Below are 27,001 nucleotides of genomic sequence, written 5' to 3'. Positions count from 1 at the left end.
GATTGGTTCATTCTAGCTGAATAAAACCCTAGCAGAAGTATAGCACAGTACTTTGCAGCAAAGGGAGTAAGCAGTGACTCTGAAGTTCTTCCTGAAAAATTCCAGTAGATAACTTATTTTCTTTGACTCCAGAATTTTGTGTTGCTCTGTGTGTGTGTGCATGCGTAGAAACAACTTTTGTATATATACACACAAGTTGGCACTTCTGTAGCAATTTAAAAGAATACAAAATGTTAAAAGGAACTGAAGCTTTGAACTTAATTTTTGTTCATCATCCAAAAGCAATCCAGCTTTAAAGAGCTGTTTTCCAGCTATGTGTATATATTTTTACATATTTATGTCTTCTTTCATTATAATTTAATTTCTCTGTATTACCAAATTGAAAGTGCAACTTTTATTCTAAGACAATGTTTAGCTTTCTACAATAGGGTCCAAGCCTAGATCTGATATTTTAGGAGGCTGAAGCATAGTTGCTACAGCCATCAGAGAGAGTTCTATGAACTTTACCTTAAAGATCATCAAGTTCCAAATGAAGGTCTTTGGTAACCAGGAGCAGATGGGCATATGGCAATTCTAATTTTTATATACATACAACAATTGGAAAGGCAGAAGGAAAGCTATGGAAATATTTTTACAGATGTTTTATGCATTGCACTGTGTATTTATGTGCCCAAGTATAACCAAAGCCAATGAACTTCATTATCTTTCCTTGAAAAATTAAAAGTCTATCATGGTAGATAAATTTTTCAAAACCAAATCATTTCATATACAGTAGTAAAAAGAGATTCCACCACCACCCCGACCCTGGCATTTTGCTGCTTTGCTTCTTTCTATCTCCAGATGATGTGTTCAGGTGCTAGTGTGGCATGTTGCTTAAACGCTGTCTTGTTCATCTGCCAACAGGTTGTACTTATGTGGTGGGTCATTTCTTCCTGCTGATGGTTACAGATGTGGGGAAATGACAGCTTGTTACAGTTGGTTACATTAGAAGTGATACGAGGCACGATAAAGATCTTGCTTTTCTTTTTTTATCGTCTTTTCACCTGATACTTAGCAGCTGAAAACAAGCAAAATAGTTACCACCAAGAAGCCTAACAACAGCCTGTGATCTATCTACTCCTGTATTAGATTTTCTAATAATAGTTTTCATTGCTACTTTTCTTCCTCACTCCCAAGTACAACATTTTTCAGCTCCTGTTTTAAGAGAATTTTGTGTTTGGTTTTTTTTTAGGAAGACTTTTCAACAACCAGAGAAAGTCCTTTATGACGCTTTTTAGAAAGAGCAATACTGACATCCATTGGTTTAATCTTATGTGACTATTTGTTAAATCTCTCCTAACTACTGTACACATAAACCTCTATAGTATCACAATGAAAGGATTGGACTTGATATGATCCAAGGAGGATTGTGCTAAGTCCAATTTTCTGTATTAGAAACATGAAACCAACACAGATTTAACTTGATGAAAAGGAACACAAACACATAGCAAAATGTGAAATCCAAATACAGTGACTGAAATAAAACAAACCCAGGAATCACAAGTATCAGCTAGGGAAAAATATTAATGGGGGATTAACAGTGATGCTGACATGTTTTTTCAGATAACCTCTGGAAATGAGAAAATACCTAGCATTATATGAACCTGTCTTGTTTTATATTCCTCATCAAACTGGTGAAGCACGAGGAAAAATGTTTCTAATCTAACAGCATAAGCAGTTCAATGAAGAAAATAACCACTCTGCGGTTTCATCTGAGCTCTCTGAGGTTGTAATTTAACTTGGCACCATGCTATTTAAAAAAAAAAAAATTATAAACATTGCTGTAAGATCACTAGCGGTATAGGAAAGTAATTCTATTCGATCAAGAAAAATACACCACAAAAAAGTGGGGTGTTTTCAGTATTGCGACAAGCTAAGCAGATGAGGCTGATTACCTTAGACTTCAAAAACAGAGAACCATTCTGTCAGCGAAGGGAGGGCGACGGGCTTTAACAAAAAAGCTCTCCGTTGGCTGTATGTACCCTCCCACCGCATTCACTTGCAAATCACTGTGTGTGTGTGTGCTCGGAAAAAGCCTGCGCTTCCCGAGTCGCCAACCTTCCCAGGGTAAGTGCTGCGGCTCCAGCACCAGCGCCTCTCTCCCGCTCCCGTCCGCGGAGGGAGAGGGAGTGAGTGTGTGCGTGTCTCTGCGTGTGTGTGCTGGTGATGCTCTGTCCCTTTTTTTTTTCTTTTTTTTTTTTTTTTTTTTTTTTTAATCAGGAGCTCTGAATGAAAGGCAGTCAGAGGGAGAGCTCCCCCTTAGCTTTGGTTCCCGGCTGGCGAGAGTTAAGCGGTGCTGGGAGAAAAAGCCTGAGTTAGATCCAAGTAGGATCAGGCTTAGAAAATAAAAGGAGAAAACAAGCCCAAGGAAAAAAAAAAAAAAAAAAAAAAAAAAAAAAAGAGTCTAATAGCTCGTTTTTCACTTTGGTTGGGGTGGACACTACTTCACTTTCTCAGAAGCAGAATAAAAGGTAGGAGCCTTCCTTATTCTTATTTCCTTAAGCAATTTGTAGTTGATGTTGTTATTATTATTGTTATTATAGAATGAACCGTATGGTGTTTTGGTGTTTAATGCAATGCATAGAATTGTTATACTATATACAACTTTTTACATTTTATAAATATGCTTCAGTAGTAATGAGATAAGGGATAGAAAATAACTGCTGTGTATTCTCTCCTCAAAGTAAACCCAAATCATGTTTATTTAAGATTGAAACACTGAGCATTTTATTTTAATTTTTTTTTTCTCCTAGTAAGCAAGCTCTCTTTTGAGCAGCAATTTCCATCTGTATTCAGTTCTTGCAAATTCAGTGGGGGGAAACAATACTACTTAAATTGAAAAAAGCAGCACAATGTTTCATAGTGTAACTGTTATGAACATAGCATGGAACATACACATATGTGCCCTCACTTTTTGTATACCAGTGCAAGACTGTTACAGCTTTCACTGCTATTCATTCCGCCTTGAATTGAATTTCAGAATAATTATATACACTCAGAGCAAATGCTTCTTATGAAGGAAATCCCTGTGGAGAGGTATAGCAGGGTGGATACATGCAATATTTCGAATATCTGTACACAGCTATATACACACAAATGGAGAAAATATTGCCAGTTTTGACATTTCAGTAAGGGGAGGGGTGGAGGAAGAAGAGAAAAGGTGGAGGGAGGAAAAATTTAGTCTGCACCTGTGTAAGCATTTATTGTCACTGCTGCAATAAAATCCATATTTGATGTGGTGTTAAATTAATGCAGCACAATGCAAGTCTCAATCCCTGTTCCCAGCTGCTAACTATTGATGGCATTGTCAGCTGCATTAGAAATTTGCAATAGTTTTATACTGTACATGATACTATTTGCAGCTCTAAAAATCTAGCAGTCCTTCAGCTTCAGAGAATGCATCTGCACGTGCAATCAGTGACAAATAGCAACCAGCATTTTAAAACTGACCTATCATCTCTGTTGATTCCACACAAATGGAGCTGTTGCCTGTAATCTTCATGTTTCATTTCAGTAAAAGCCTCTGTATTACCTCAGCTGCACACTCGTTGCTTTTAAGGTATTTTTTGAATTATACAACTTGTTGTGTATGCATGTGCATATGAATATGTGAGTATGTGCCTGTGTGCACAGTGTGAGGAAGCAGGTTCGTAAAAAATTGTGTCTCTTCTTTTTTTTGAGCTAGTAGGCTTTAAATTTACACGGTGATATTACCGGAGGGGGAAAGCAGGGAGTGGGAGACTGGAACATACTTCTGAATCTCTAAATCCTTTTTAAATTTGCCATTTACTAAGACTATTATGAGTCTGCTACAAGCATTTATTGAGATTTTCCAGTCACAAACTTTTATATTAATTGGTTACTTTTTGAATGTAGTAATAGTCTGTGCTCTTTTAGAGAATAAGATGAAAGAATGAACTTAGGGAACTGGGAAAGGCAAGTAGAAAAGACAAGCTATCTTTCTCAAGAGTTGAAAGGCAGCTCTTTAGAGTCAATATGGGTTTATATCAAGACACCTCTTGGATTATAAACTGGTAATCTAGTTTGTGCCTGAGGCAGTCTTCTAATATTTTTATATAGTTTGTTAAATAAAAGTATGAATGAAGAAGTCATTTCTGTACCAGTTTCTACTAATTTTACTTTAGCTTTATGTCCATGTTTTCTTTGTGTGGTGTCAAGATGATTTTTCACACTTAAACAGGAACTTTGAGATGTATGAGGAGTGTTGATTATAATACAGCTATTTAAACTCGAAACTGCTGATGATTTGATTTTTTGTTACTTTGGGTAGCATTGGAAAATATGTCTTGGTTGCTTGTTTTGCTAACAATTTATATTTAGAATGCTTTGTAACAGTACATGGAAAATAAAACACAAAATATATCTTAAAGGACTATACGTAGGACTTTATATATTCTTAAATGGTTTTGTTGGCTTTGCATTAGAGTAAATGAGTGTAAATACACTGAAACTTTGTACTTGCATGCTCTCAATAGACAAAGGATCTGTGAAGAAACTGAAATGTGCTCACAGTAGACACTGTGGTTACTGTTCCTTTCTGTGCCTAGCTGTAGTTGAAAAATGCACAAAAATGACGTTATATGTCAAAGCAAATGGGCTCATCATTAATTAAATGTAGAGGGATATTAATAAGATACACATCTACATACACACCAGTATATGAATTTCAGCTAAGTAATGTAAGTTATTTTTCCCTTGTTAAATAATTAAATGTAAAAGGCAGAAAATGTTAATTTGAAAATAATAATAATCTACCTCTAACTCTGAGAAAGTAATTTCCTCATCTCATTGTGATTTCCCAAGGAAACAAGTGAATGAAACAGAGCCTGTCTCATCTGGATAATTCTGTGCAGGTGACTTAATTTCTATATCTGTTAACCATAATTACAGCCAGGTTGCAGGTTGAAGTAGTATAATTTTATACCTTATCGCACCACAAGGTTGCAGCACTAGTGCAGAGGGTCGAATTAAGGTTGAAATATTGTTGAATGGTAGCAATGGGGTGAAATTTGTGACTTATCACAATACCATTTTTAATTCATTCATTACTATTAATTGAAACCAAGTTTGTAAACCTGAAGGCATCTTAACTGGACTTCACAATATGTCCTTTTCTATAGATTTGAAAAGATCTGCTGCACAGTTAATTCTTTGATGTTACATGACAGACAGAAATGGAAGGAAGACACTGATTATTGGGCAAGTAAATAGGCAGATTTTACGGGTTTAATAAATGTTTTGTGAGTACCTTAAGCGAACAACATAAATATATATTCTACATTACCATTGTATTTGCTATGGGCTTTTTAATGACGTACTAATTGATATACCATTTATCATACAGAAGAAAAACTGAAATTCAGAAATAAACTGTTCATAAGAAAAGAAGTTTTAAGTATGTCAAAGTAAAACATTATGAAGGGTGACTTCAATGCACATAAGGAAGCCATACTATAGCACATTTCAAACTCCTCTGAATAGTATGCAACTATCTATGAAAGCTCATGCAAACTAAAGGTACAGATACTGAAACCTTGGTTGACTCTACAACACACACACTGCATCCCAAACCTACTAACTGTGAACACTTGCTTTTTGAAAAAAACATACTTCCTCTATTGTCCAACTTCTGGAAAATCTTGAAAGGAAGAAAAAATGAAGAAACAATGATATTCTGAATACCATTTTCCCCAAATATCTCTTCAGGCCAAGGGGAACTCCTATGCTGAATGTTGCTTGCTCCTTTCCTCCCTGGATTTATAGCTCCAGCTTTGAGTCCTTCACATGGCGACTTCCCTAACTCGCCTGTTTCTATGGGTTAGCAGCTCTACAATAGAGCAATAGAAAATAATCTCATCTCTGGGGGCTGAGTGTGCTACAGTTATCAGGATGTACTATTAGACACTGAAAAAATCAACTAGACCTGAGCACTGTTTTTTTTCTTTGTTCTGTTTTCATCTGATAGGAAGCCAGAACACCACGCAACAAAAGAGCTATTGAGCTTATATGTTCTGTTTACTGGCTTATCAGTGTATTTTTTAGTATGGAGGATCTCCCAAAAGTCTGCCAGTTGAGGCTTTATATGTATTTCTTTGTACATCAGTCTTCCTGATTATTAATTGTCAGAGTCAGTTACCTCAAGTGTGTGTGTATATGTGTGTGTACAGTAGAAGCAAAACAGTGAAAACCTTTGTCTTGTACAGACATTGGACTCTAGCAAGCAGAATGCTGTAAAATTTCTCTCTTAATTTATATCAGCTTTTTATTACTTCACTTTTTCTGTAAGCTCCCATTACAATTTCTTGCCTCTACTAACTTAGATGAAATAAATAGTGCTTATCACTTTTTTTTGATAAATAAGCATGTCCGGCAGGAGGCATAGATCCCTAGCAGTATCTCAGAGGTACTCCTTGGCTTGTACTGTCACAAGGCATCTGAGCTGGGATATAAACTCAAGTCTGCTAGTTGAAATTGTGTAGTACTATATCTGTATCAACAGGCTGCAGCAGGGGAATAGAAAAACTTAGGAAGTTAACTGGATATAATGAAAAGCAATATGGCAGGTGTCATTTTGATTATTGTTCCCAAATGCATGTTATTCTTTATTATGTCATCTCTTCATTGTAACTCAAAGTGAACTTTGAATCATATTTCAAACAGGAGGAAATCATATAAAGAAGAGAGCATGTATGTGTAAGTTTATGAAAGGTAATGATTCAAAAAATGAGTTGAAAATAGATGCTTCCAGAATTCTGTTGCTCAAAAGCTAGAGGTGTGTTCTTCTGCGTTTCACAAAAATAAAAAACCTCTCCAAAATATTTTCTCATTAAGAACTGTGTATTATATATTATATGTATGTACGTATATCTATGTTTTATGATTTTACTGTTAGTATTCCATGACCTGCCACAGTACAGATTTGATTTATTGTATTATCCTATTTCAGTGCTTTGCATTACAACATAAAGAACATGACATATCATTACTTACCCTGATCAGATCATGATCCTTAAAAATGAATGCAATCCTCATGAACTCTGCAATGCTGTAATATCCAGATTTTTAAGACACAAAGGATAGACACCAATGTAATTTACAGCACTATGAACAAGACTTAAAATGTAATGTCCAGCAGGACTGGTAATTTATTTTCCCCAACTTAACATAAAATAAAAGTGTGTGTAACTGAACTGTTATCGTATGCCTGTTTCTATAACACTTCAGTAGTTTACATGATATTTACACCTGTTTAATGAATGAAAAGATAATCTTGCTAATTGTTATGGTATCCTAATAGTAAGCACAAATAAAAGAGAGATATGTCTGTGTCTAGGAATCTTAGATGCTGTGCATTCTGTCATTGGTTCCTCTAAGTGTCCCAAGTGTACAGCTGATTTTTACTTCCACTGGAATCAAGAGAATTTTATATGTAGATTTTCTTGAATATGTTTCATAACTTAAACATAAAACAAAACACATGGACAAAATCTTTGACTTTTTTAATGAGGGTGAGAAAAGAGATAACCCAAAGCATTTGTAATTATTTAGAGGTAGTATTCAGGACTGAGGGAGGATGCTTAAGTTTATCCTGCTCGAAGACTTCTAAGAAAAATTATCCCTTAAATGTATAAATTCCTTTCCCTTACAAATAGTCGCCTGCCATTTTCCTGATACCTTTTCTATGGTGATTGGAACTGGGACCATAAATGCACGTAATGTCTAAGATGCAAGACTCAGTCAATAACAGATTTGTTGCTTTGTGTACAGTGTTAGCATCCTTGTTTCTGTCCCCTGTCCTGGGGCAGTGGAATCTCCAGGGCCAAGGCTCCTGTAACCCTGCAAAGGTTTTTTTAGTGGTACTGTTACTACAGGTGAAGCCTTCTAAAAGGGATATGGACCACTTTGAAAATTAATGATGAAAGATGAGAAAAGAGACTCCTTCCTCTCTCACAACATGGAGATTCTCCTGATTCTGTTCACATGGCTTAATAGGCACAATATAAAACTTTTCTTGATATGATTATTGTTCTCACAATATTCTTTTAACCATACTATCCCTCACTAGACCTTGAAATGTTATCAGTAATGGCCTTCACGGGCATATGGGCTTCAATTGCAAATTGGGACTGTAGTGTGTTCCAAGTTCCTATTTATTGAGGGAAGGACTGTCATATTTTCTCTATATAACTTTCTATGCCTTTGGCAGAGAGAAAAAGGGGAGAAACTTGTACCTAACCTTCTCGTAGTCTTGCCTGAAAACTGTGGATAGTATTACTATTTTTAATTTGAAATTTTAAGAAACGGCTCGTCTCAATCCTCAGGGGGTTTTTTTTTTTTTTTTTTTTTTTTTTTTTTTTTTTAAATACATGCACTTATAATCGTATTTTCATGTTACATTCTTTCTTAGAGAAATATCTAAGCCTAAACATATCAGGTGAGATGTAAATCTAAAAGTTTCTATATGGGTACCTCTCTGTTCTATGGTCCATAAGATTCCTAGAAGATCTATACACCCATTTTATCTGTGTCATCAGCAATTTAGTTAAAAGTAGATTTAAATGTCATTGATTTTTCTACATCATGAAGATTCTAAGTAATACATTCACTGGAAGTGTACTTGTGCTAATTAGGTGAATAAGATTTAGTTCTTAAAATAATGTGAGTTGTTTGCTTCATTTTTTTAATGTTGAGGTTACTCAGAAGATGGCCTCAATTTTCAGTAGCAGACTGTCAGTTGTTAAAAAGAATTGGAAAACAAACTTCAAGAAAAATAGAAAGAATACAAAGAAAAAAAACCACAAAATGTGTTTAAAACAAAAAACCTCAGACCACAATGAATTGAAGCAGAAGAGTGACAACACTTCAGCTCTTATTTTCTTTCCACCTGTAAGAATAAATTTTAATAACAAATTATGCAAATAACCTTTCACAAAAAATTTGTATCATACTATAGATCATATTTTCATTATCAGTATAGATGTCTTCTAATTTTTTAATTTAATTTAGTAGGGAGAGGATTTTTACATATCAGTACTGTTGTATGTTTGTTGTTTTTTCTTCATAATAATCTTGGTTCTGCAAAGTAAGCTATCTAGAGCTACTAGACTGCCCTTGTGTCTTTCTGCTAAAAAATCAAAACTAGTTATTCAAGCTAACTAACCCTTGGGTCACCTAGTAGTGATTACAGTTAAATGCATAGTTTAAAACAACAAAAAATCAGAATCTATAAAATCATAGCCATAGAACAAGGGGAGTTTCAGCAGAGACCAACAATTTCAGCCATTTAATAGCAGTATTTAATTGGTAAGTAGACCTCAATTCGTGTAGACCTCAATTTATGAATGAGTTACTGGGGTATATCCAGGCACTTTGCAACTATATGAAAAAATTTGCTCATTTCTAAGATTAAGGAACTAAAATATTTCATTATGACATGAAAGATAGTTTAAGAACTGCATAAGCATGTTACATACATGCTCCCTAAATATGCTACTGCTTCTAACACTTCCCGAGGGCAAGTTCTAAATAGTATTTTTGTCTCATACTTCTGTTTCCCTTTGGAATAATATCCATAGGTTTTTGGCAGAAAACTGTAGTGTCCATAAAAGAGCAGGACATAGAACACTATCATGAGTACCATTTTTGGGAAGCGTGATTTTTTTCCCCTCTGTTGGACAAAGTCTGTTCTGTCATTAGTGGACTGGGATGTGCTCTTTCCCTTGAGTTTGAGTATGGTGCTCACAGTCAAGATATCACTGAAGCTGACATCTTGATTAAAATGAATGAACCAAGACACAGAAATAATAGGTACATTTGGCTCTCACCTTAACTTACTTAATACTTGAGGGCATTTTATTGACAGTCTGTGATTACAAACTTAAAAGCTTATGTGTTATGTATTACTAGATCTACTTGTTTGTTTTTTTTTTTTCCTTTTAGTTACATCTGAATAGATGTACAAATCTATTTTGTAGATGTACAAATACAGATAGATGGATTTTCATCAGTAACATTATTCTTTCATAAATTTTTTTTTCTTGCTTATGCAATTCCTTCATATTTCTCTTCTTAAGTGGTTTCAAATAAAGTAGTACCCTACTTTGACTAATTAATTCGAGAATATCTTTCTTAAGGTGGAAATGCATTGCTTTTTTATTTATTTATATTATTTAGACAGTCTTTAATCTCTCTGATGATCAGAAGAAACTGATTTGCTTTCTAAAATTTAAGTATGTGTGGGGAATATACGTACAGAGAAAATTAAGATAAAATCATACATTTCTTCCTATCCTTGATTAGCAAGGCATCTGAACCCAGTCTGCAAAATGCATGCTATATCTGAATATATCCTAATTGTGGCTTGGTTTCCTCTAGCTTTTTATCTGAGGTCAGAGAATTTGAAAAGAATAATGAACTAAGGCGTAGTGTATTATAGTAATAATTCCATTCCAGTTTTGATGAGTGTAAATCTTCAAGAGAATTTAGGAATCTATAATGTGAATAAGAAAGGTCACCGGCTTGAGCAATTCTAAATTGCATACCTAAAAATTTGTGTCAAAGAAGGGAAAATCAATTATTTAAGTTCTGAAATACAAACATTTTAAAAAATGTAACAGTGTAATTACAATTCATTAAATTCAGGAGGTTTAAATTATACTTGTTATGTTAGTGTTTTAGAACAGAACTTGCACATATCCACCTACAAATGATTTTTTTAGGTTTTTACTCCTAGAAACACTCCCTTAGATAGCATTAAATACAAATGGTAAAGCTCAAAGTAGTTCAGCTGTCTAAATTACAGGATCAAAACCCACTGTGTTGAAATAACAGTAACTTGATAAATTTTCCATTAGGTATATTCAGGGGAAAAAATACCCACCTTTTCCTTCCTCCATGGCAGCAGCCATCAAGATCCAACCAGTAAAGGGTCTGAGGTGTTTTGCCATATGGACAGCCTGAGAAAGTCAGGTCTAACGGGAAAAAAGCAGCCTAGGCAGACCCGTCCCACAGCTGCCAGTTAAGTGCTACTAGCTCAATTTCTGGAAGAGCACCCAGAAAGTCTTGTCAAGTATACATGATTATGGAGTCATTTTTTGTGATGTAACAGGTTTCTCTTTACTCTGGGTATACTGGTTTAAGTTCATTTCCAGCTCTAGCATATTAAAATCCCTTTTCCCTAAAAAAGTACACACAGGTAAAATCATGATACGTCAGCACTAAAAAGTGGATTTCTGGACAACTTTAGAAGCTATTTTGTTACTGTTATAATGGATTAAAACTGGACTGTTGGTTATTAGAATAACATGAAAAAAATGTGGTGTCATAATGGTATGATGACTGGAAAAAATATTTTAAAGAATTAAATTCAATTCTATTTAAGTAAACAGAATTCATCTCAATGATTCTAATGTGTAATCAAGCACTGACTTCTCAAGGGTAATCCATTAGTGTTTTAAATTATATGAGCTAAAATGAAGTGATGTACAGAAAAGACTATTTGAAGGTAGCTTAGTACTTTTCTGCAAAATTGGAAATACTGGCAATGAAACACAGGATAATAGTGAGGCAAAAATAATTCTTTTATAGTCTTGACATTGTTCAGGGTTTGTTTCTTCAAAGGAAACAATTATAGTGACTTAAAGAATTTTGCTGGTGAATTAGTAGTTTCATGTTCCAAGATGTTCTGTTTCATTCTGGCTGAAGGCTGTGAACATTGTTTTTAATAGTTTTTTTGTTGGGTTTTTTTGGTAGACAAATGAAATGTGCTACATAAAATAAATGCCAGTGAAGTAATAATGATTTGAAATTTTCCTCCCTTTACAAGGCTTTAGGGTTTTGGTTTGGTTTGGTTTTATGAAATTAGTGCACTCAGATCTGTTCTTGTCATGTAATCCTATTCCTTGTGAAGGATGAGATTTTGCAATGGGAATAGAAAGTAATTCATTTGATAATGAGATATCCTGTAAGATAGAAATATTTTCTTCGGTATTTTTCAAATTATATATATCACCCAGCTTTTTTAAGAGTTCAGTACGTTTGACATCAACTCTTCTTTTTTTTTTTTTTTTTCCCCCTAATTGCAATTCAGAGGGAAAATTGAGGTAATTGTCCGTGACTCTCTTTTTTTTTTTTTTTTTTTTCCCCCTAATTGCAATTCAGAGGGAAAATTGAGGTAAAAGAAAAATTCTTTATGTATGAGTTGTTAAACTTTACTTTGAGAAAATGTCTTTTACGGGAGACTATAAATTGTTGATGGGTTTGGAGTTGGGGTTTTTTTGGTGTCTGTTTACTTTGTATTCATATATTTGCATACTTTCTTATTTCACTGTACTAGAAAGGCAATATATCATTCTAAATGTTCACTACTTGTTATCTGAAATTCACTAAAAACTTAAACTTTAGTAAAACTATTTTTTTTTCTCCATATTCATTAACTCTATGGTAAGTCTCCACATTTCAGCAGTTTGTCAAAGTAAGCAGAATGACGTTTGTAACTTGCTAACAAAATCAAAAGTCAAACGTTGAAGACATTTCTCGTACAATTCCCTGAAAAGTTTGTTCATTTTTTTCCGATGGAAACCTTAGGAATGCAGATATTTTTAATCTTTTGGTGCCATCTTGTGGCAAGAGGATAATTATATGAAACCAGTACTCTCTTTTCTAGTTCACAGTTTCTATGCCTACCAGCAGAATATCTTGCTTTGGTGATAGATAGATAGATATGTATAAATTTTCATAGAGATTGTAAAAAAACCAAGTCTTGCACAGAACAAAGTTCTCTTTGGTTACTTCATTTTTTTTGGATCTTTTTAAGTGCATTACTATAAATATTGATTTGAGAAATCTCAAAAAATTGCCTATAATTACCACACTGAAATAGAGTTTTCATCTGTAATGCATTAGATCTCTGTGGAATACTTAAATACTTAACTAGTTCAAGGCAATTGTCAATAGATTTTTATTGTGTTAATGTGTCTGATATCTGTAGAATACTTTAATACTTAGCTAGCTCAAGGCAATATTTATTTCAGGATCTTGTAATGTTTAACAGGAAGCCAAGGTCTGTGTTAGCATTCTTGGCTTTTATTTTATTTTCTGGTTTTGGCTTGGGAAAATTCATACCAGCCTGCATACGAAAAAGCAATAACAGCACAGGAATGCTGTTTATTTTCCTGATATTTTCATTGGGATTCAGCAAGATGAGTGGTTTTGATTCTGTGCTAGTTTAATACCTGTTTTTTTGAAGATAATGCCTGTAGATGTCTGCAATCAGTACAGATTACATTCTTGCTCAATTTCCTAAGGAGTTTCTATGTGATAGTCCATATTTGCTTACTTATTTATCTTTGACTTCCAGTCATGCTGAAAGTTTCTAGATGCAAAAATATTACTCCCTGTCAATAGTTGGAAAGAAAATCAAGGTGTCAGTCCTGCTTTTACTTAAGCCAGTGATTCTCATTTTTTCTTGCTTTTTGGAAAGACATTTATTGTTGTCTGGTCCCAATAACATCCAAATGTCTTGTAGTCATTGAAGATCCATTGCAAATTATAACTTTGTGAGTAATTATAATACTATTTTTTTCAGGTAAGAAGTATGAAAGCATATAAAGATTAATAGTGCTTGTATCTCATGGCAAGAAAACAGACTGAAACTTTGAATTTCAGTCCAGTACTTTAGCCAAAAAAGAAAAAAAAAAAAAATTACAGCATTTTGATAGTATATTCTCCCAGCTGAAGGAGGAAATATTGTCAATCAAAACTAGTACTAAATGAGAACACAGTTTAAGATCTCATCTTTGAAATAGACGTGGTATTCCAATTGAACATTCTTGCAATGTCAGATACTTCCATCACTTTCTGTACACATGGCCAATACTGCCTTGTTGTGTATTATATGTTTTCTAAACTTAGACAGAAAATAAAAGTAAGACAAGGCTGTTAATACAAGATATTTTTTTCTAGAAATTATATGGCATATATTAAAATGTCAGTCACTAGAATGTGATTTTTCTAAATAATCAATCACTAGCTGAGGTGATATGCTGTGCCAGTCTGTGAGAGATAAATTGGTCAACAGCTGAAGGGTACCTTTTGGATGGTTGGAGATTGTATGATTTCTCTGATTAGGGTTAGTCGGGTGAGCTAGAGATAAAACTGCATTGCCTATCAGCAGGAATGGAGAGAAGAATCACAACATTAATATAATAACATACAGAATTTCAACATTTTTGTGCATGTATGTGTTGATGTGTTTGGCAGAATTTTTCTTCCTGATCCCAGTAAAATTCTTTTGACAATTAATCCACCTGGATGCTTCTCTCTCTTTTTGTATCTTTTGGTGCCTTCAACAGTATACTTTTCCTACAAGATTGAAGTGATATGTGACGTAACTAAAGACAGAATTGAAATTGCTCATTGCAGTGAATTCACATGGTGTGAATTCCCTTACAAGGAAAGTAAACCTAAATAAGCGGTTATAGTTTTTTTTATAGAAAGGTGTGAAGCTTAAGGCATAATTCTAAATAAATATTTGTATAAACATATTATATATGCTAATCATAATTACACTGAAATCCAAAATGTAATTTGTATCTTTTTCAATTCATATAAAATCAGTTTCTATATTATTCTATGATTTGCTTTCTAGGCCAAATAGAGAATTTTCTGTAACTACAATTTCTAGGCTTGGTAGAGTTTACATTTTCCTACATGGAAACATATAGTCAGTATTTCATCATTAAACAGTATTTTCTGTCATTTCAAGGTAACGTGTGAATTGTCTGTAAAAATGAAATCTTAAAAAGCGGTCTAGAAAGTTATTTACCAAAATTGCATCTTCTTAACATCTTATTCTGGATGGATACATATTTGTGTATGCATGGCACTGTAATTTTCATGTGGTTACATTTAAATGCAAACTGAATACTGCATATTTTAAAGAATTTTCAAGAGGGGAAAAGTGGAATTCTGTTACATATATTGAAGTAGTTGTTGGGGTTTTTTTAATCTGGTTTATGAATTTTTAAAAATGTATTTACTTATAAAAGCTGCAGGTAAGGCAGGCAGCATGCTTCACCTGAAACATGGAGCAAGACAGGCAACAAATCAAGCACAGATACAGAAAGATGATGTAGCCTGTCATAAGTTGCCAAAGAGAAATTCTCCAATGAGAAGCTGTTGTGTTTATGCAGTGCAAAAAGCAGAAGTGTAACAGTGATAAGTCATTGGATGTTGTGGAGGAACAGACAGAGAATTTCTTGGGTTGTCTGTATGCATTCCTGAAGCACTTCAGAAAATTAAAGGAATGCTTATTTCAACAAAAGAGTTCTGAAATTTGGAGAGAAAGTGTTGTAAAGACTGCATCTCAAACCACATGAGAATACACTGCACCAGCCTTTAAAAAATGAAGGAAGAGAACATATACAAAAGAATCATGATATTCAATGGTAGAAGGATTTTAGCAGAAATAATGTTCACATGAGATTAAGAGAATTTGCAGACAGTATTATGTGAATAAGAGGGATGTAAAATAAATTTAAGAAAGAAAAAGAAAATGTAGATAGATAGGAAAATGTCTTAGAAAGATGAAATAATCCAAAGTATCAATGTCTCCATTGAATTTAGAGAGGGAAGAAGAAACATGGTCAATAGAGTGATTATTCCTATTTGTGGAGCTTCTGGAGGTGTTTTTATGATTATAGTCAGGAACGTTGGAAATCCGTATAGTGCCATTTCAGAATATGTTTTTGAAAGGAGTGGAATTGCTGTAATTTCTTCATCTTAATTGCTAAATCCCTTGTATGCTCTCGCTGCAAATTATACCTGTTGAATAGTAGATTTTTCTTTTTCAATCCCAGTGTGCTTAATTTAGTTCGAATTTTAGGTAGGTAAGTAAATACATTATTTATGCTGGAAACTGTTAGATCCTGTATTTAAAGGGAAGACTGAAAAGTGTCTGTCACAGAACTTGTCTAAATGATCAAAAGGAAAAAAATGTTTTTAAAAAATGTTTCTGGGGTGAGTCCGTCAGATAAGATTGATTGCTGATCTGTGGAACTTGTATATTTAGTGTGTTCCTCTCCTGACTGTCAAAATTATTTATGTCTAGTGTGACTACCCGCTAGTCTAAGCAACATGTACCTAAGCTGTGGCAGTGAAAGAAGAAAATTCATCCTGCTGTACAGCTGCAATAATATATAACTGACATGTTTTCTGGCCTGAATGCCTAGAGAAATTCTAAACAAAACATAAAGGTCACAGAAGCACAGGATCCCAACAACCATGGATGCTGTTCCTACATACAAGACATAGGTGTACCATCTTTTCGGAAGCCTGCAGTCTGAATTAGCTTGTTGCTATGACTTTGTCCTTTGGAGACTACAGTATTTAAGACAAACCAGAAGTGCGGTTTAAATTATAAAGAGAATTGCTAAAATAGTAGTGACAGCCAGAGTGAACTTGATTGTTTTCTCATGAAGGTGAATAGAGAAGCCTGTGTATACATTAGCTGCAAATGAAGCACTTTTCTCCTTCCCTACCTTTTACAATATAGAAATAATTTAAGCTGTCTTTGAGGTATGAATACACAAATAAGATGAAAATTAAAATTATATTTTATTGAACTGATGTAATTAACTCTATGTGCTTCAGAAATAAAACTGTATTTTCCTGCAAAGAATTTATATCCATGTCTGTTGATGCAAATGATCTTCAGATATTCCAGTGGTTTTATGGTAGTCTTACACCAGACTTCAGCTCTTTTCTAGCTCCTCAGAGTTTATGAGAACTGATCTACATGAGAAAGGAATGGTAGCAATGATCTGCTCTCCAGCTTTTTCTTTGTTAGTCCACATTACTATCGACAAGAACTCTACAGTTTTCGTGCTTTGAAAAGACCATATTAGAGTTTTTCTTCCTCCTCGTTAAAAAAAAAAAAAAAATCCTGAAGGAAAGTAAATTTACACTGCCTCTTTCTTTGTGTTTTGGTACTTTCTCTGAAAGGCGTTTTGGTTAACAGCAGCAGTCAGGTGCTCTTGTCAATTAGGCCATGCCTGAAATATTCTGTACTTTTTCATGCGTAAGAGCCATGCATTTGAAGAACCAGAAGATGCAGGGCTGCACAACACTGCAGAAGCTCCTCATTGTCAGTAGATTTCTGATACCATCTTCCTAGTTAGAGGGAAAGAGTTTGCCTGCAGGGAGGATAAAAAGTCATCTCCTACTATGTATTGCAGTCTTGGAGGGTGTACTAAACTGCAAAAGTTTGAGGGCCATGCTATATTGTTAAACTAATGTGCTTCTTGTGTGTGGAAGACTCCAGCATTTTGCTTGCATTTAACTTCCATTAAGGTTGACAGGATTTGATCATATAGATAACAATTTAAATGTGCTTAAATTTTTTTAATAGTATGCAAATGTGTACACATTCACATGCTTTGGCCAACTTGGTCCTTAATCCAAGCTGTGCCTTGTTCTGAGACCAATTTCCTAGCAAAAAAAAAAGATTAAAATGGCTCTGTATTTCTGAGATTAACTGGATTCTAACCATCAATCTTATCTGCCTTTGTCTTACTTTTTTCTTAGTAGTACAGTGTTCAGGACTTCTACTTTTTTCAGACATTTTATTGGTTTCCACCTAGATTTTAATAAAAGGACAATTTTTATTCTTCATGTAATTCTTAGACGGCAGTGATTTTTTTTTCATAACCTTTAAATGATCTCCAGTAAGTATTTGTCAGGTAGTTGATTTAATTGATTTAAAGACCAAGATGAGCATTCTGCTTTAATAATGAAATGCAGAGGACAGTTGGAATGAATGAATTTATATATAGAATACATGTGATCAGAGCTTGTCCTGGAAGAGAAGTGCAAAATGAGAACCTACACTGAGGTAATCATTCTTATTATTTAGGAAGCGCTTAATTGCACCTTTGTTTCAGGGTGCATTGAGCAGAAATTTTCACACCAAAGCAATATATAGAATTATATATTTAATAAAATATCAACATGCTATCTCACTAAAAAGGCTACAGTGTTGTAAGTCAAACACTGCCAAATACTTTAGAATTATTAAATCTTCAACATAAGACTATGACATGAAATTATAAGAGAAATCAGATTATGAGCTTTCATTTCTGTGCTTTTTTCATACACATATTTTACTCCTAAAATTGTAATGGTTTTTGTGTTATCCTTCATGTCTCTGTTCATAAATTTTCCAGAATTATAAGTAATATTTTGGTAAGGTTTCTTACACCCTAATGTTGCCCAGTTGTTACTCAGAACCTGATTGTCTGTTTTCTTGCTGTGCTATGCAGGTGCTAGTATTTTGGTGTGCCTGTTATGTGCCATGTTCTTTGTTTAGGACATACTTCTTACGTTCTTTGCTTCTCACTTCATATTTCCTGCCAACTACGGATGTTTGACTTTAATCTGTATGATGTAATATAGCATAATAGAAGTCGAATATTTTGAAATCCTCATTCTTGTGAACAAGACTGGGTTTCACTGTGACAAGTTAAAGGATCTTGCAGTCCTCTGTGAAAAATCTTATTAAGTATCTGAAACACAGAATTCTGTATGGGCATATGAAATTTCTGTTCCAGTGGGTGGCTAAGTGCTGTCTCATACCTCTTCCAGGTATGTTTTTCCTAGGCTGTATCATCAGGACCCACAAAATTTGTTTAAACTTTGAGACACCTAATTTGAGTAGCAGTGCCCTGGAGAAACATGCCACACGAGACAATGTGGCACACTGGCAACGAGAAACATTAAAAAATTGTTCAGACACTCGTGTGATAAACCCTTTTACATCTGTCCATGAAAATAAACTATCTCTAGGTATCAGTACACGCATCCAGATACTTCTTGTATACTCTGTGATACTTTGCATATCCTTACAAACAGCTATTTTCCTGTGTTTCTTCAGTCTTATTTTTAAACATGGACTTTATTGTGTGTTTTGGAGCTTTTAACAATATTCAATGGTATCAAGAGTGTTCATGGTGTGAAGCAGTAGTTCCTGGATAATCTTTGGTATATAATGGGTATTATTTATTGAGATTTAAATAATGATAAAGAAAAGTCAGTTTTTATCACGCATCCCTTACTAGCTATTTATAGGTATGTGAAGTACTGGGGTTTTTTGAGTTCCAACACTCTTTGTGCTTAGGCACTGTCCTCTTATCTATTTGTGCACTGTCTGGTTGGTTGCAAAACAGCAAGGGCTTCAGAGTCATTGAAGAGCTTTAGGACTTCTTTGTGTCCATATAATACATTATTATTAATGAACAAAAAAACCCCCACAGACTATGTCCACTCTACTTATTTTGTATTCCTATTAACTCCTAGAATTTTTCTGAATTATACAGATGGTTGGGCAGCATAGAAAGATTATTTAGTGAAATATAAAATAATTCATAATTCCATAACTGATGTTTTGTGTTTTGAATGCAATCTTAACTGAAAATCAGTATTTAATCTGCTGGGGGAGAATTATTGTTACCATTGTGTGCCACGAAAAACTTAAAATCAAGTCTTTCTGATTATTTGGGATTATCAAATCATATATAATACAGTTGTGACTGTATAGATGTTGAGAACAGCAATATATCTCAGTTTTGTCTTGGGAATTTTTCATACTAATTGGGCTGCTTTACTTACAATCACTGGGGCCCGTTCTTTGTAAAGACAACCTGATGGGACTTGGTTATCTTATTCAAAAGCTGTCTATTTCCATTGAAGTCCTGTGCTGTGATACTCAATTGTGGAAGGACTGAGGAAAAAAAGTGTTTATGGGGGAGAGAAGAATCAGGAAGTCTGAGCTACTTACTGGGAGATGAAATATGTAACCCAGGGTACATATAATGCATATGGTTCTCCAAAGATGTGCAGCTTTATCCATTTAACACTACACAAGAGTGAAAAGCAAACAAAACCATCCTACTGTAGTGTGTTGGGGCTTCCAGCATTAAGCAAGACTTGTGTAAAATCTGTCTAGTCTAGCTGCTTGAATTTTCTTGCTCTTTTGGAAGTATTTTTATGGAACTCTTTGTATGGAAATACTGTGTCCTGTTAGAGACACATATAAGACACTTATAAACTAAGTAGACACTTAAACTAAGACTGGAGAAGGGGGAATACCTCACAGAGGTTTGAAATAACTTGCCCTAACTCACACTTCACATTTCTTAAACATTTAGGAATGGAAACTCTCTCTCTGGTTCATTCATTTCTACTGGCTATGTATCATATTAGCATGCTTACATAAAACCCCATGACAATATGCTATAAAATAAATCTGGGAAAAGGAAGATAACTTCCTGTGACCTTTCAAGGCTGATTTGTTACAGATTTAACAAAATGTTGGGTTTGTTAAATTATTATCTTATTATTATTATTTAGAATTTTTTCTCTAAATTAAAAAATACGGACTTGTTTCTTCTGCTTCTTCCCACCACAGTCTCTTTGGAAACATAACGTTTTATGTTTGATGATAAGTGACATATCACATTAGCGCTAAGTGTGATTTGAAATGGCTGAAATATCTAAAAGACTCAAACATTCTATTGGAGACAGGTCATCCTTAATAGCAATGTGATTACAGTTTTCATACTACTTTTCCTCTTTTAGACAGCATTTCTTCTGCATATTTGGAATCATTCCATCTTCCTTTCCTTGAAGACACAACGGGTATATAAGCATTAACCATTGTGTGTTCAGCCCCTTGGGCTATGTTTCCTGTTTCCAGTGATGTTAAAAGGTACTTCTGAAAATCCAGTAAAGTGACAACTCTAAAAAAGCGAATGTAGGGTGAGCTACTACTAAACAAAATATGAGTAGGCATTTAGTTTTCCAATTATGTTTAATCCCTAGAGGGCTGTGGAAGCCAACCCGCAAATATTGCTTATGTTGAATCTAGGTTAACAGACCTTTTTATTATTTTTTATTTCACAAAATAGTGTCTGTATGATCAAGATTGGCTCAAAAAATTTCGTTTTCCTACTTTGTTCAGTTACTGTGTGGAAGTGAAAGATATTTGAAAGTATATATTATATAATAACCTTTTATTACTTTTTTCAGTGTAAATAAAATAAAGTTCAGGGTTGGTCTTCTGGGTATAGCACTTAAAAGATTAAGGATGGATAGAGATGGAAAGGGAAGTTAATCTCCAAGACACTCTTAAGAGACAAATTGTACTATGTAAATGTGTGCTAGTTCTGTCTGTAGATGTAATTATCATCAAAGTTACAAAAAACATTCATTTACTGGGCTGGGTTTTGTGCCGTTTTTCCCAGCTATAAATCATCCCAACCATTACTTCTTGTCATGTTCAGTAAATATGGATAACAGATTATCCCCTGTGTCTTTTACATAAGTCGTACATATTGGAATGCTGTTAACTTGTTCTCCCCTCTTACATGCTTCTCTCTTATAACCCAGTGGCACCAGTTTGTTCACTTGTGCCAGGATAGTCACGACAGTTCCTCTTTTACCCTGACTTCTCCATACCTCTCTTAATTTGTGGTCTTCAAAAATGGATTTATTGTTCTAGCTGAGCCCCTTCCATTGTTACCTGAGAAGATATACTTTATTTTTCTTATGGGTAGTGGTCCTCCTTATATATCAGTTTCTTTTTTGGATCCAGATGATGCTGTTAAATCACACTCAGTAATCCGTTTGCCTCACTAGCATTAAGATGGTTGACATTTACTGTTTTTTCTCTGTCCACAAGGCATGATAATTATTCAATTATAGAAAGAATTTGGAGTGGAATTGGAGTGGAAAATATATTTTTAAATAAGAGGATAACTAATTATTCCGAAACTGCTTCAGCCAATTCATGTTCCGTTCCAGTAGTAAATTCATTAGGCCCAGTGGTTTAAAAACCTGTAATTTGCAGTGAACAGTGTGTGGTCCTTGAGCATGCTTGATTCCTATGCTGAGGTGGTTTTATTTTATTAACGCATGAATAAGCTGACACTAGGTTGCTGAATTTTCTGAGTGTCTTGTCACTGGAAGAAGAGTCTCATAACTTAACATAACTGGGTTGCCTTGCTCATAGCTGCATACCTTGTCCAGTGTTGTTCCATCCTCTTCAGGAGGAGTTCACCTCATTTCCCATGTAGGAATTGTTTATGGATTTCTCAAGTGTCTCATGGCTCTTTGTTGCAAACCTAGCTTGTTACACAGCTGACAGGATAGCAAAGGCTAGCTGTTCTCATCTAAGTTCTCAAATTCGTCTTTATCCTGACTTTTTCCTGTTTAACATTGATATCATAACATCTTGTTGCTGATGTTAATTGTATTAGCTACCTGCCCTAAATTTACTTTTAGGAACAATGCTGCTGAGAAAAGATAGTGCATTCTCTAACTTTTTTCATTCTGTTTGTAAAAGCACTACTTCTCCATTGATTATTGAGCCAAAGCTTTTAATCTTGCTCCCATTGCTAATGCTTTTACAGAATTATTTCATCCTAGACTTCTCTGACTTCTGAATTTGTGCTTTGCCTTTGACTATTTTCACAGAATCACCATGGTTGGAAGGGACCTCTGAGATCACTGAGTCCAGCCTTAAAAAAAAAAAAAAAGCCACACAAAAAACCCCACACCCCCCCACATCACACCCACCCACAAACCAATAATCTTGGGCACTAGAGAATGCCCTGGAGAGCCATGTCTGCACATTTCTTAAATACCTCCACGGCTGGTGACTCCATCACCTCCCTGGGCAGGCTGTTCCAGTGCCTGACCACCCTCTCAGTAATTCTGCCTAATATCTAATCTAAACCTCCCCTGCTGCAACTTCAGACCATTTCCTCTGGTCCTGTCATTATTCACTTGAGAGAACAGGCCAACACCTGCCTCTCTACAACCTCCTTTCAGGTAGTTGTAAAGGGCAGTGAGGTCTCCCCTCAGCCTCCTCTTCTCCAAACTGAACATGCCCAGTTCCCTCAGCCTCTCCTCGTATGACTTGCTCTCTAGACCCCTCACCAGCTTGGTGGGTCTCCTCTGGACACGCTCCAGCAGCTCAATGTCCTTCCTGTAGCAAGGGCCCAGAACTGAACACAGTACTCGAGGTGAGGCCTCACCAGATCTGAATACAGAGGCACGATGACTTCCCTACTCCTGCTGGCCACACTATTCCTGATACAGGCCAGGATGCTGTTGGCCTTCTTGGCCACCTGGGCACACTGCTGGCTCATGTTAAGCCAGCTGTCCACCGACACTCCTAGGTCTTTTTCTGCTGGGCAGCTCTCCAGCCACTCTTCCCCAAGCCTGTAGCGTTGCCTGGGGTTGTTGTGACCGAAATTCTTTGCCTGATATTCCTTTATACTGACGTGCTTGCTTCCCTAGATTTTGAATGAAATGACAATGGCTTAACCAAAGTATTTTCTTTACTGTATTTCCTATCCCCTTTTGCACTAGAAAAGCTTTTGTCTGTGTCTTATAGTTTCTTTCAAAAACTACCTCCTCCTTTGGTCTTCCTGTCTTCCCTGTACATAATAATATCATAATATTCCAGTCCTGGGTTACTTCACCAGCTCTTTATCATGCTAATTATATGATTTTCAACTTTTAAAACAAATGACTACAAGAATTTCTAAGTTTGCTCACTGTACTTTTCGTATTAATGTGCAGATGTCAAAGATGTTTGATAGATGACTAATGTAGTACTGTCTTCATCCTTTCTGACTTGCTGTCACCTGTTCTTTTAATCCTCCTTGCCCTTAGACTGGTTTCCAGTTATTTCCTGTTTATACGTAAATTACATATTTATGTTAGCATACCCATGTTTCATGTTACTTTAAAATCCTTTTTACTAAGTTAGCAACTGAATCTTCCTTCCTTATTTCCCTCCAGGTCCCCTAAGAAATTATTCATCTTTATTTAAATAACTTAATGAAAAATGTCCCCTAAGTGAGGTAGCCAAAGCAGTCCAGGTGATACCATCAGTCATGTATTTATTTCCAGAAGATTATTCTAGAGAACTGATGTTTCCTTCCCAGTGAGAAGGTTCTCTAAAAGATAATGAATAAAATGAGCTTGCTAGAGTAAGAGGTTGTTACAGATGTTGATACTGTGGACAAAACTTGTATACCTTGGCATGGATGAGCATTTGTAACAGACCTCAGCAGTTTGCATAAACAGAACTTTGGGGGGAGAGAGTTTCCAAATTAATTGGAAAAGGTTGTGGAACAGGATTTGTAAAAAACTGAGGTACAGAGACCTTGTAGAGGCTGCTGCCCAATTGCAGACCAGAAGGAAGGACACACATGCAGCACCTGTCAGGACTGATGGAAATGACAGCAGCAGTGCTGCTGCTGTGATCTACTTACTCAGTGACATGACTTCTTGCTGACCACATTGTCTGTTAGGTGGTGTTTGACATCTTACCTCACAAGTTGCCAGAAAGGTGTAAAACTTTCAACAGTGTGAAACTGACTTTATATCATATTAAGTGTATGGCCATTTTTTGAACACCTGTCTGTCTTCTAGAGCTGGTATATTCATTGGTTTTTTGCTGCTTGTTTTTTTTTCTTCAATTCTCTTTCTTAAAGAGTTGCACTGAGTGATGTGATGAAGACGTTGCAAATTGAAAGGTTTGTTCATAGGCACAGGAAAAATCTACACTTGAGCTCTTTGATCTTTGCTCATATAACAATTATTAGATATTATATATGTATTTTACTTTATAATAGCATTTAAAGGAGAGGGAGGAAATTGTTGCTTGATGTTTTCTCTAAGTTTTGCTTATGTGTGTGTATATATATGTAATAGCATTGTAGTTCTGCTTTTCTCCTCACTTAGGAAAAAATCCCCATAGTTTCTTTAATTATGGTAATATACAATTTAAATATATATCATATTGTGCTCTGAGTGACACCAGTGAATATCTTCAGCAAGTACACTTCAATCAATGAAATAGCTGGCTTTTTGTTGAGGAAACTGAGAACAGATCCTTGACGTTCTTGTAGTAACATAAATATAACACTTTCATTGATGTTAGATTCTTTGCTAGCCTGCCAAACAAATGTTTGAAAGAGGACTAAAAGAAACACCAGGGATAAAATGAAAATGTTAGGAAAAGAAGGGATACCTGTCAAGATACCAATGAAAATCCATGTTCAAAATATAGGCTAGAGTAAATAACTCATGAATGACATTGTATAGTAATAGCAAAAGTGAACAGAAGGAGTCATAAGAAAAAAAAAACAGTCTATGGGATGTGTTACCATTCAATTTATGTGACCTTTACAGCCTGTAAAGGATCACTTTTTTCTTCCAGTTTGGAACTATTGTTCCTTTGGAACTTAATGAATGGATGTAGAACCTCAAGTTCCTCCTATGTTTGTCTAAAGCCCTTTATTGTAAAGAAAGCTGTGAACAAGAATAGGAAGCTTTAAATGTTCAGCATTCCTTCTTCTCATGCTAAGACTAGCATTGGGGCCATATATTTTTCTTGGCAGCTGCAACAATTTATGTTTGTAGCAGTATGACAGAGATTAAGCCTGACAGAAGCCTTCCAGAAGTGAGAAGGTGGATGCTGTTCTGTAAAAATATCAAGGTAGATTGGATAAAATGGTAATTCTTTAGCTACTAGTTAAGTCATCGTATGCTTTGGATGGAAATTTATTTGCTTCCCCAGGAGTGATTTTGATCACAGATGGTCAACGTTTCCTATATTGAGAGTTCCCAGAATATTTTTTTCAGAAGGTATCTGAGTATATTTTATCTGTATGTGTTCTCTTGTGTCTGTACCTTTGTGGATTTATTTCCTAGACAGCTGTTAGACAATAGTGTTAGTAGAAGAGGCGAGATTCAGATTTTCCTGATGACTTTGCAACCCAAGAATAGTAAAGACAGTCTATTACAAATATTTCTGTGGTCTGATTTCTGTGGTCTTCTATAGTTCTTCCCTTTCTGCAACTGATTTGAAGGAATCTGTTGGTAAAAATGTATGGGTCATGCACTTCTTGTTATCCTGAAAGATTACCTTTATTTAAGATAGCTTCTCTGTGAGGAAAAAAAATGGATGGATATTGTGGGTTAACCATGATAGACAGGTAAGCACCACCACACAGCTGCTCCCTCACTCCCCCTGCAAGTGCAGCGAAGGAGAGAAAAGTGAGAAAACTCATAAATACATCTTAACAGGGAAACTAAAAGTTGTGCACCCCCAGCCTACCCACTGGTGGCCAGCATGAGAAACAGAAAAGGCCTTGACATTGTGTAACCACTGCTCAGGAACAGGTAAAATACCTCTGTGTTTTAGTCACAAATCCAAAACACAGCACCATATGAGCTACTGTGAAGAAAATTAAGTCTATCCCAGCCAAAATCAGTACAATGGGGAAGTGATTTGAGGCATTATAGTTTACTATTGTTATGCATCCAGTGGGATTAAGTGGTGAGATTTATTTGCTTTTTGCCACAGCTGAGTAAATATTTTAAAGTATTAATTGTTTTACAGAAGTATTTTGTGTCTGTCCAAACTACTAGTTAATAGCATCAAGAAATTCTATGTAAAATATCTTAGTTATATGCCACATATATATTTCACAGATGCGGATTTGAAAGGGTTTGCTTTTAAATATGGGAAAGCTAGCAAATTCCTGTTGTCCTATGAATAACACCTTTGTTCAAGGCAGTTTTCTCAGGGAACTAGTTGATATTTACATCATTATTTTTTCAGTTATGAGGACAGGATGGTATGGAAGTCTGTTTATCACTGAGCAGACACTTTGTTTGAGTACATTGTTGACTCTTAGAATTAGAGAATTATTTTTCTGCAGTCTCCTCGTGGTTACTTATTTGTGATCTTTACAAGAGAGATTTCTCTTCACTTTCTGTTCTAGACCTTTGGAAAGTTTACAGAAGAGTATTCTGTAGAGAAAAATGTGCACATATTACCTAAGACAGCATCACTCATTCAGAAATG

General features: G+C 35.1%; 1 protein-coding gene across 3 annotated transcripts in view; it reads left to right on the top strand.

The window, feature by feature from the left end:
• The first annotated feature begins 2,022 nt into the window (after positions 1 to 2,022).
• CDH10 (cadherin 10, type 2 (T2-cadherin)) overlaps positions 2,023 to 27,001 on the top strand; it is a 96,571-nt gene continuing 71,592 nt past the window's right edge. The window contains exon 1 of one of the 3 annotated variants that reach the window (XM_014941034.1): positions 2,023 to 2,106. The gene's annotated coding sequence lies outside the window, so the exon portion shown is untranslated. Of the gene's footprint in view, positions 2,107 to 2,261; positions 2,511 to 12,148; positions 12,162 to 27,001 lie in introns of those variants that run through there. The other 2 variants (XM_014941033.1, XM_014941035.1) reach the window with 2 other exon arrangements.

This window comes from Calidris pugnax, unplaced genomic scaffold (assembly GCF_001431845.1).
Source record: "Calidris pugnax isolate Ruff unplaced genomic scaffold, ASM143184v1 scaffold8, whole genome shotgun sequence".
NCBI lineage: Eukaryota > Metazoa > Chordata > Aves > Charadriiformes > Scolopacidae > Calidris > Calidris pugnax.
The sequence above is the reverse complement of the archived record's forward strand: the minus strand, read 5'-3'. Positions and strand labels throughout refer to the sequence as shown.